The sequence below is a fragment of the Rutidosis leptorrhynchoides genome, chromosome 6, assembly GCF_046630445.1.
Source record: "Rutidosis leptorrhynchoides isolate AG116_Rl617_1_P2 chromosome 6, CSIRO_AGI_Rlap_v1, whole genome shotgun sequence".
In the NCBI taxonomy this organism is placed as follows: Eukaryota; Viridiplantae; Streptophyta; class Magnoliopsida; order Asterales; family Asteraceae; genus Rutidosis; species Rutidosis leptorrhynchoides.
In genome coordinates this window covers 335,126,611-335,136,569 of record NC_092338.1, presented here as the reverse complement: position 1 = coordinate 335,136,569, position 9,959 = coordinate 335,126,611, and the positions used below count along the sequence as shown (strand labels likewise).

The 9,959-nt window shown below is 33.9% G+C and overlaps 1 non-coding gene across 1 annotated transcript; it reads left to right on the top strand.

Moving 5' to 3' along the window:
• Nucleotides 1-9,514: 9,514 nt before the first annotated feature.
• Nucleotides 9,515-9,621, top strand: LOC139856385 (small nucleolar RNA R71). Its single transcript, XR_011761870.1, has one exon. It is a non-coding gene; the product is annotated as a small nucleolar RNA R71 (small nucleolar RNA).
• Nucleotides 9,622-9,959: the final 338 nt, after the last annotated feature.

Genomic DNA, 9,959 nt, shown 5'->3' with positions numbered 1-9,959 from the left:
GTAAATAACAACAAGTAATTAACTAATCAAAGACTAGTAACAATAAACAAAAGATGATGATGATTATGTTCATGTAGAAATCGGTTTTTAGAAGTAAAAAGGAGAGAAAAGTTATCTTGCTACTTACTAGATTTGAGAGAAAAGCAAGAGAGAAAAGAGAGTAAACTTGGAAGTATTTTTGTGTGTGTGTTTGAGTGAATAACAAGTGAAGAAGTAGTAAAGTAAAAATGAAATCAAAACCTCCATATGGTAGCCCTAAGGCCACGGTTTTGCTACAGTAATTTGGAGGGAGGAGTTTGTTTGTTGGTTACTAGAATGTAAAGCTTCAAAAGATGGATATTAAGGGTGCATGCATGGGGAAGGTGTGCAACTAGATTCCAAGTCTCCTTTAACTAACTAGTTCATGAACTAATTGATACTTACAAGTGAAAGAGTGGTCTAAAGGGTCCATTAATAATGTAGGGTGGGCTTGGAAGTCCAATAACATGAGTCCATTACACTAACAAAGCCCAAGTTCAAATAAACCACAAGTTAAACCAATTAAAGCCCAAGTAACTAACTAATAGCCTTAGTTAATTAAAATGATTAATAAATTTAATCATGAATGTAAATAATATCTAAAAATATTATTCGTGAAAGTTCCGGGTGTCACAAAGACGTTTCGGGCTCTTAAAAGTCAAGTACGGGCAATCAAGGCAACATGTAAATGTAATAACATACATTCGTTTAATCACACGTATTAATAATAATAATTATTAATAAATAAATGTTGGAAATTCCAGGGTCGTTACATTACCCACCTGTTAAAGAAAATTTCGTCCCGAAATTTAAGCTGAAGTAGATGGAGGAGTCGGGAAAAGGTGAGGATACTTCCGCATCATTTGATCCTCTCGCTCCCAAGTAAACTCAGGTCCTCGTTTGGCATTCCATCGTACCCATACAATCGGAATCTTGTTGCGTTTCAAAGTTTTGATCTCACGATCCATAATTTCAACAGGTTCCTCCACAAAGTGGAGTTTGTCGTCAATAGTAAGTTCTTCCAATGGTATGATAAGTTCGGGTGCAGCAAGACACTTCTTCAAGTTCGATACATGAAAGGTAGGATGAACTGAGCTCAATTGTGCTGGTAAGTCCAAACGATAAGCAACGGGTCCAACACGTTCTAAGATTTCAAAAGGACCAATGTATCGTGGGTTTAACTTTCCACGTTTTCCAAAGCGAATCACACCCTTCCAAGGTGCAACCTTTAACATTACACGATCACCAACGTTGAATTCAAAGTCCTTACGTTTAAGATCGGCATTGAAATATCCCGTTCTTATTGATTAAAAACGTTCCATATTAATTGATTTCGTTGCGAGGTTTTGACCTCTATATGAGACGTTTTTCAAAGACTGCATTCATTTTTAAAACAAACCATAACCTTTATTTCATAGATAAAGGTTTTAAAAAGTTTTACGTAGATTATCAAATAATGATAATCTAAAATATCCTGTTTACACACGACCATTACATAATGGTTTACAATACAAATATGTTACAACAAAATAAGTTTCTTGAATGCAGTTTTTACACAATATCATACAAGCATGGACTCCAAATCTCGTCCTTATTTAAGTATGCGACAGCGGAAGCTCTTAATAATCACCTGAGAATAAACATGCTTAAAACGTCAACAAAAATGTTGGTGAGTTATAGGTTTAACCTATATATATCAAATCATAATAATAGACCACAAGATTTCATATTTCAATACACATCCCATACATAGAGATAAAAATCATTCATATGGTGAACACCTGGTAACCGACATTAACAAGATGCATATTTAAGAATATCCCCATCATTCCGGGACACCCTTCGGATATGATATAAATTTCGAAGTACTAAAGCATCCGGTACTTTGGATGGGGTTTGTTAGGCCCAATAGATCTATCTTTAGGATTCGCGTCAATTAGGGTGTCTGTTCCCTAATTCTTAGATTACCAGACTTAATAAAAAGGGGCATATTCGATTTCGATAATTCAACCATAGAATGTAGTTTCACGTACTTGTGTCTATTTTGTAAATCATTTATAAAACCTGCATGTATTCTCATCCCAAAAATATTAGATTTTAAAAGTGGGACTATAACTCACTTTCACAGATTTTTACTTCGTCGGGAAGTAAGACTTGGCCACTGGTTGATTCACGAACCTATAACAATATATACATATATATCAAAGTATGTTCAAAATATATTTACAACACTTTTAATATATTTTGATGTTTTAAGTTTATTAAGTCAGCTGTCCTCGTTAGTAACCTACAACTAGTTGTCCACAATTAGATGTACAGAAATAAATCGATAAATATTATCTTGAATCAATCCACGACCCAGTGTATACATATCTCAGTATTGATCATAACTCAAACTATATATATTTTGGAATCAACCTCAACCCTGTATAGCTAACTCCAACATTCACATATAGAGTGTCTATGGTTGTTCCGAAATATATATAGATGTGTCGACATGATAGGTCGAAACATTGTATACGTGTCTATGGTATCTCAAGATTACATAATATACAATACAAGTTCATTAAGTTATGGTTGGAATAGATTTGTTACCAATTTTCACGTAGCTAAAATGAGAAAAATTATCCAATATTGTTTTACCCATAACTTCTTCATTTTAAATCCGTTTTGAGTGAATCAAATTGCTATGGTTTTATATTGAACTATATTTTATGAATCTAAACAGAAAAAGTATAGGTTTATTGTCGGAAAAATAAGTTACAAGTCGTTTTTGTAAAAGTAGTCATTTCAGTCGAAAGAACGACGTCTAGATGACCATTTTAGAAAACATACTTCCACTTTGAGTTTAACCATAATTTTTGGATATAGTTTCATGTTCATAATAAAAATCATTTTCTCAGAATAACAACTTTTAAATCGAAGTTTATCATAGTTTTTAATTAACTAACCCAAAACAGCCCGCGGTGTTACTACGACGGCGTAAATCCGGTTTTACGGTGTTTTTCGTGTTTCCAGGTTTTAAATCATTAAGTTAGCATATCATATAGATATAGAACATGTGTTTAGTTGATTTTAAAAGTCAAGTTAGAAGGATTAACTTTTGTTTGCGAACAAGTTTAGAATTAACTAAACTATGTTCTAGTGATTACAAGTTTAAACCTTCGAATAAGATAGCTTTATATGTATGAATCGAATGATGTTATGAACATCATTACTACCTTAAGTTCCTTGGATAAACCTACTGGAAAAGAGAAAAATGGATCTAGCTTCAACGGATCCTTGGATGGCTCGAAGTTCTTGAAGCAGAATCATGACACGAAAACAAGTTCAAGTAAGATCATCACTTGAAATAAGATTGTTATAGTTATAGAAATTGAACCAAAGTTTGAATATGATTATTACCTTGTATTAGAATGATAACCTACTGTAAGAAACAAAGATTTCTTGAGGTTGGATGATGATGTGTGCAGCGGGGTGTACGAAATAGTATTAATTTTTACTACAAAATGCGACGAAATATTACACAAGTTTTATTTATTTATTTATCGAGTGGATATACCTAAACCTTGCTACAACACTTATAGGCAGTGTACCTAATCGTAGAGTAGTGTAGTTTTTAGTAAGTCCGGTTTGTTCCACAGGGAGCTGGTGAAGTTAACGCTATATTATTAAGTTTATTTGTAAAAATATATATATAAATAAGTAGTAGTATTATTATAAAATGGGGGTTTTACCGTTTAATGACCGGTTTGTCGATTTTAAGCGTAAAAATAAATGACAAAAATTAAAGTGCGTAAAATAAATTGCGATAAATAAAATGACAGAAAATAAAATGACAGAAAATAAAAGTGCGATGAAAAATACAATAAAACAATTATGCTTATTTAAACTTCCGTAATCATGATGTTTAACGTTTTGATTTTAATTAATTGTTACTCGGGTTAATTGTCCTTTGTCATGGTTTATTTGATACCTATCTGGTTTTTATCCATAATAGTCCATCGGTCATAAATATAAAGTGCGAGTGTCCTCGTCAAATTACCCTTATACCCGAAGTCAAATATTCCAACTAATTAAGGATTTAAACTGTGACGCAGTTATCACTTCTGTCAACAATTACACCAGTTATCACTGTATGTAATCTACCCCTGTTTTGATTAGATATGAATATTAATTTACCCACTTGATCAGTTTGAATAATCAATTACCCAACCCGAATAATTAATTAAATGATTATAATAGATTCCATATGAACGTCACTAAATAGGACAACCATAATCATTATTAATTATTAGGATAATTAATTTGAAGATAGGTTCGACAGACTCCAATGAGTTGTCACTCAATTAGACAATACCCCCCATCTATTAATAGTCAATAGTCCAATTTCCACAAGTGTCGGTCTTTTGCCCAAACCTTAATTATGGTACAAAACCCAATAACCCCGTCTTAATATTTAGTCAAACATCACGATTACTTCGGCTTAAATAAGCATAATAATAACTTAGTTACGAGACATTAATTTAAAAAGGAAGAACATAACTTACAGTGATTATTAATCGCGTAGCGTTACACGGACAGAGTTCCTACTTTAAAACCCGTTAAACATTTGTTACACTACCCCAAAATTATTATTAAACTTAAAATTAAAATTAATATTATAAATATAAATATATATGTTACAAAGAAAGAGAATTGAAAAGGTGTATCTAAATCATCGATTTAGATGGCCTTTTATAGGCAAATGATAAATTGAAATTTTCACTTATGACCCCTGAACTATGCTCAATTAACAACTTTTTAATATTTAATATTATTCTTATTATGAATTATTTAAATATTATATTATATTCTTGTGCATAGTTGACTTGTACTTTCAGATCCGTTGCGTTGAGCGTTGAAAGTTGGTTCATGTGTCGGTTCCGGATTTTCGAACGTCCTTTCGCACAATTTTATATCGTGTACTTTGCGTTTTGTAACTTGTACTCTTGTCGTTTTTAGACGTTCCTCATCAATAATTTGAACCTTTTTTATTGTATCTTGTACTTTTTAGCTTTTTGGACCTTTGCGTCTTCAATTCGTCGTTTTCGCCTTTTGTCTTCGCACTTATTTAATATAAACGGATATCACTTGAAAATTGAACAATTGCAACTAAAATCTTGTCTTTCTTAGGGAATAATGCTATGAAATATATCTTCCTTTTTAGCCTTATCAATATCCCCACACTTGAGCGTTGCTTGTCCTCAAGCAATACAGTCTTGAAATAAAAACATACTAGAATCACTTCTTTATTCTTCACACTTTATACATCAGTGATTTTGATACGGTGTTATAAACAATGATAGTAACGATAGAACCATGGTTAAAGGTGGTTGTGCCATCCACAGTTGCCTCGGGTTTAGGTCAACGACACTTGCAATCAAATAGCCGATTTACTTTCGGTTTCCAAAGCAAAGTGCACATTTGAAAGGCGGTTTACAGTCCCACATGACTATAAAAATGTAGATCCTTTAGGAAAATTGGATCTTTATGAAAACATTTGATCTTTTTGAAAATTCATTCTAGCTTTTACCCTAGACAAGTTTTCCGATTTGATCCACCATTGGTGTTGCAAAATATATTTGTGGATCAATAGTTTGGCTAAAAACTTTTAGGCTCATGTAATCCACTGCTATCCCTGTATCGGAAAGCACGCATCCAGTTTATTTGTCCCGTATATTACCTTTCGGTAAACTACCGTCCGGTTGTAAAGGAAAGCGATGAACAAGAAACTGTTAAGGCAATGTCTAATGACATGCATTTGATTATGGTCTTTTTAACGTGTCGGATGCTAGTACTATCCTTGGTAGGAGCAATAGTAAAGATCATCCTTTGATTTTTCGGTCTGGCACAAGGTCCTGTCTCCGACCATGCTATGCAACCACCGTTCTTACGGTTGACACCCGATTTGGTTCAGGTGACCTAATGAATTCCAGGTGAATTCCTAGGATTTTACGTTCAATGGTAATGAACGCATTGAAAATGGGTTTCAGAAAACAAATCGGTTTGTATTTTTGATCAAAATATTTTCTCGTTCAAGCTCGAGTTTAGATATCATCGAATTCCATGAGTTTGTAATTCTCAATCTTTAAGGTCAATCTCTAGGATTGAGTAATATCAGTCTTAAAAGCTGATTTTTGATCTTTAAGGAGATTATCCTTTCTGGGGATTTGATTCATTAGTCTTATCAAGCTAATTTGCACGGTGCCCCCCCATTGTACGAGATAAATCCTTCTCATGGTTAGGATAAATCTGACCACTTGGCGACCCTGTTTGATGCTGAGGTCCGTGGATTTCCTGCTGATTTTAGAGATGACTTTTCTAGATTTTTCGTCAACCTACAGCTGGTCTGGACGACAACTTCATGACCTAAATCAAGAAGCGCTTGTCTTTTTCGGAAGACTTTACTTCCTTCTAATGATGGAATTGATTCATCGTGTAGATCCATCTCTTCTTTCAAAAGTATTACAATAAATCGGGTAAAACAGTTAATTTAGTCCAAAACAAAAGCATCTGCAATAAACTTTACACAAACATGTGATAGATAGTTTTTAATTGAATAACTTGGTATATTCTCCCCACACTTAGTTTCTTTCTTTGCCTTTTTATTCTCCTTTATTCCATTTTAAATGAATTCAAGCGTTTTGGGTTGTTTCTCAATTTATGTCCTTTTTGAGGTAACAATAATTTCAGTATTAACACCTAGTTTTCATCGTTCATAAATATATATAAACATGATTTTGATTTCATTTAGTTGAAAATTTTTCAAATTTTCGCAAAATTTGGCAAATAAACCAAGTGTAAACCCGAAAGAATTTATAACCCTTCCCCACACTTGAGATCTTGCAATGCCCTCATTTGCAAGAAATCAGTAAAAATTTAAATTCATGAGGGTGATTATTGTAGAAAAATGATTAAAAATACCGAGTTTGCAAACATATTGTTGTTATTTCACATTTGATATTTTGTTTCTTGTCGTCAAAATTAGTACCTTTTTCTGAACTTAATGCTAGTCTTTGAAAGTGCGCTGTTTTACCCTGTTTTGTACATAACATAAAATACAAACATATATATACATATTTTTAAAGTTTGATATATTATCCCACGTTTAAAAATTTATAAAATATAATATATATATATATATATATATTTTTTGAATACTTTAGATCAATAAAATTAAAAAAATAATGATAACAAAATTTATCGCCCCGTCCTTGGGTAAAGCAATTTCGGTTCAACGACCTAGTCTTCAACTCACGACGAATTTTAGAAATCAATTTTTTAAACTTAATGAAATAAAGTAAATTTTGTTTTTAAAATCACACAAAACTTAAATTTAAAAGGCATATTAATTAAAACCTAAAAAATAAAAATTCAGAATGGTGGGAGAAAACTAGTTCTTTAGTGTCTGCTAGCGGAAAAGACCAATCGGATTCCATTCTCGGAACTACACGAGAACAGAACAATTAACTCTAGACAGCATTTTCTTTTTAGAACATTTAAATCTCCCCATACTTAGGTAGCTGTGGTGTCGAAATTGTGATTAACTTCATCGTCAATTTCTCTTGGTCCATAATCAACTTGCATATCCGTGACTTTTTCTTTAAGCCATTGGTCGGATTCCTGTGTAATATCCACAATTTCAACTAGTTTCTCCTTTTCTTTAGGTGATAGATTGGATACTAACCGGTTACATAACTTAAAGTTCCCCTTGGTTCTAGCATCGCGAATCCGTTTAATAAGTTTCTTCATTGAACTATTAATAACGGGGTCATTTAATTTCGTATCAACTATGGGGTTCTTTATTATCAAGTCATCATTAGGTGTTACTTCATTTTCCCCACACTTAGGCGTTCTATTATTGTTAAGCATTACCGTTGGAGTTGGTAAAACAACATGGTTCTTACCAATCGTTTTTGTCGGTTCAACGGTTTTGGTTTGTGGATATTTAGACTGTCGAATCATAAAGGTGATCGATTTCTCATCATTACTAATTGTCATTCTACCCTTTCTTACATCAAATAACGCCCCGGTGGACGCTAAGAATGGTCGACCTAAAATTAGAGGAACGTTTGAGTCCTCTTCTATGTTAATGACAATGAATTCGACTAGAAAGGTTAAATTACCTACTTGAACGGGTAGGTTGTCAGCAATTCCAACTGGGTGCTTAATGGTTTGATCAAAGAGTCGAACACTCATATCCGTTGGACTTAACTCACCTACACCTAATCTCTTATATAATGAAAGAGGCATAACACTCACACTTGCACCTAAATCTGCTAGTGCATCATACATGACACAATCGCTAAGTAGACAAGGAACAATAAATTCACCCGGATCACCTACCCTAGGTGGAGGTTTTGATGGAACTGTATTCACCGGGTTTACTTCTACTGTTTTTGTTTCTTGCACTTTCTTATTCTTTTTCTTATTCTTCTTTCCAATGGTATCACCAACTTTATTACCTATTACTTGCTCATACTCCACTCCTTTTCTTGGAAACAGGATGGGAGGTTTGTATGGTGCCACCACTGGCTTTACATACCCGGGTGGTGGTGGTGTAACTTCTTCATTGTTACTCACATCTAAAACCTTCCCATTTTCTGGAGCTGGTTTTTCAGAATTCGTTGAGACCATATTAACATTCTCATTCCGAGGATTTACTCCAGTATTACTCGGTAGCTTTCCTTGTTCCCTCTTACTCATCATGCTAGCAAGAGTACCAACGTGTTTTTCTAGATTCAAAATGGTAGCTTGTTGAGTTCTTAATGACTGATCAAACCTTTCATTCGTTTGGGTTTGAGATGTAATAAATTGTATTTGAGATTCCATTAGCTTTGCCATCATTTCTTCTAGATTTCGCTTTTTCTCTTCGGTTTGTTGTGATGGTTTATACAAGCTAGGTCTTTGTTGATTGAAAGTGTTGTTTTGAGTCGGTTGGTTATTCGGACCTTGTTGGTTGTACGAGTTGTTGTTGGGTCCATTTGGATTGTAAAGAATGTTTTGATTTCGATTGAAGTTTAACTTTGGCGGTTGATAATTATTTTGATAATTATTTCCAGGCCTTTGGTTCATATAGGAAACATTCTCTCGTTGTTCCAATGTTGGTTCAATGTGACAATCTTTCAATAAGTGTGGTCCACCGCATTGCTCACAACTGATTCGTATTGCGTGAATATCTTTATTCATCTTTTCCATTCGTCTTTCGAAAGCATCTATTTTTGCGGAAACGGAATCAAAGTCATGGCTAGAATCGGCTCTAGCCGCTTTAGATGATCGAAAGATATCTTTTTCTTGATGCCACTCATGTGAGTGGGAGGCTGTATTATCAATAATTTTGTAAGATTCAGTTGCGGTTTTCTTCATAATGGAACCACCAGCTGTTATGTCGATGTCTTTTCTTGTAGCAACGTTGACACCTTGGTAGAATATTTGTACTATTTGATAAGTGTCTAAACCGTGTTGAGGACATCCTCTCAACATCCTTCCGAATCTTGTCCACGCCTCATATAATGTTTCATTTGGCTTTTGTGTGAACGTAACAATTTCTCCTTGAAGTCTCACGGCTTTAGATGCCGGAAAGAATCTTTGAAGAAATTTTTCAACTAAGACATCCCATGTGTCAATCGCCCCTTCAGGTAACGATTCTAACCAATCTTTGGCTTCTCCCTTTAAAGTCCAGGGAAACAACATGAGATATATCTGTTCATCCTCCACTTCTCGGATTTTGAATAGTGTACAGATCCTATTAAAGGTACGAAGATGTTCGTTGGGATCTTCTTTTGGCGTACCACTATATTGGCACTGATTAGTTACCATATGTAGAATTTGTCCTTTGATTTCATAATCTGGAGCATTAACTTCTGGCTTAATAATGGCGTGACCTTGGCCCGTGCGTT